This window comes from Oncorhynchus clarkii, chromosome 10 (genome assembly GCF_045791955.1).
Source record: "Oncorhynchus clarkii lewisi isolate Uvic-CL-2024 chromosome 10, UVic_Ocla_1.0, whole genome shotgun sequence".
NCBI lineage: Eukaryota > Metazoa > Chordata > Actinopteri > Salmoniformes > Salmonidae > Oncorhynchus > Oncorhynchus clarkii.
This window is the reverse complement of record NC_092156.1, coordinates 7,073,941-7,075,788: the sequence shown is the minus strand read 5'-3', so window position 1 is coordinate 7,075,788 and position 1,848 is coordinate 7,073,941.

Genomic DNA, 1,848 nt, shown 5'->3' with positions numbered 1-1,848 from the left:
GTCCGTCCGTCTGTCTGTCTGTCTGTCTGTCTGTCTCTGTCTGTCTCTGTCTGTCTGTCTCTGTCTGTCTGTCCGTCTGTCTCTGTCTGTCTGTCTGTCTGTCTGTCTCTGTCTGTCTGTCCGTCCGTCCGTCTGTCTCTGTCTGTCTGTCCGTCTGTCTGTCTGTCTCTGTCTGTCTGTCCGTCTGTCTCTGTCTGTCTGTCCGTCCGTCCGTCTGTCTCTGTCTGTCTGTCCGTCTGTCTGTCTGTCTCTGTCTGTCTGTCCGTCCGTCCGTCCGTCCGTCCGTCCGTCCGTCCGTCTGTCTGTGTGTGTGGTTGGGTGGAGGGATTAAGGACTGGCTATTTTTGCTAAACTGTTTTGAAGATCTTGACAGCGAAATAGACTGGTTTGGAGGATTACAGTGTAACTGAGTTAAAAGGATAAGAGTCACAGTGGCGTACCACACACCGCTGTAGCCTTGAAGTGCATGGGGGCCCCTGGGCTCTTGGTGCCCCAAACCCATTGGGGAACCCCTGGAGGTCAGGCACACTTCCCCAGATAGCATAGGCAAAGCTAAGGCAAAGCATTTTAGAATAGCAGAAAATTAGCTTTTAAACTGCAACATTTTATGTCAGTGCAAAATGTGCAGAATAGCTATAAAACAGTACATTTTTCACTATGCCCCATGGCAAAATGTGTACAATTGCAGGAAATTTGCTTTATTAAAACAGCTACATTTTCTCACAGCCAAATGGCAAAATGTGTAAAAATCACGCCGCGACACATCACATCACACATATTTGTTATAAAAAAATATTTAACAACCATTGGTGATAGTAGTACTGTAATACAGTATAGCATAGAGTAGTACTGTAATACAGTATAGCATAGAGTAGTACTGTAATACGGTATAGAATAGTACTGTAATATAGTATAGAGTAGTACTGTAATACAGTATAGCGTAATACTGTAATACAGTATAGAGTAATACTGTAATACAGTATAGTATACTACTGTAATACAGTATAGAGTAGTACTGTAATACAGTATAGTATAGAGTAGTACTGTAATACAGTATAGTATACTACTGTAATACAGTATAGAGTAGTACTGTAATACAGTATAGCGTAATACTGTAATACAGTATAGAGTAATACTGTAATACAGTATAGTATACTACTGTAATACAGTATAGAGTAGTACTGTAATACAGTATAGTATAGAGTAGTACTGTAATACAGTATAGTACACTACTGTAATACAGTATAGAGTAGTACTGTAATACAGTATAGCATGGAGTAGTACTGTAAAACAGTACAGTATAGTGTCCAACATTTTAGTACACCTTCCATTGAGAAAACAACTGTTCTGTCATGGACTGACTCACAGAGGGAGGTCCACAAGAATCTTGAAAAGATGAATGACCAAGGAATGAATGAGACAAGCATGTTTGACAAAATAGTATTTGAATGCCTGAACAATATCTTCAGTGTGTGTGTGTGTGTATACTGAAAATATATAAATGTAACATGCAACAATTTCAAAGATTTTACTGAGTTACAGTTCCTATGAGGTAATCAGTCAATGGAAATACATTCATTAGGCCACAATAACATGGATTTCACATGACTGGGAATACAGATATGCATCTGTTGATCACAGATACCTTAAAAAAAGGTAGGTGCGTGGATCAGAAAATCAGTCAGTATCTGGTGTGATCATGCAAATGAGGCAGCAGCGTAGTCTAGTGGTTAGAGCTTTGGACTAGTAACCGGAACGTTGCAAGTTCAAATCCCAGAGCTGACAAGGTACAAATCTGTCCTTCTGCCCCTGAACAGGCAGTTAACCCACTGTTGCTAGGCCGTCATT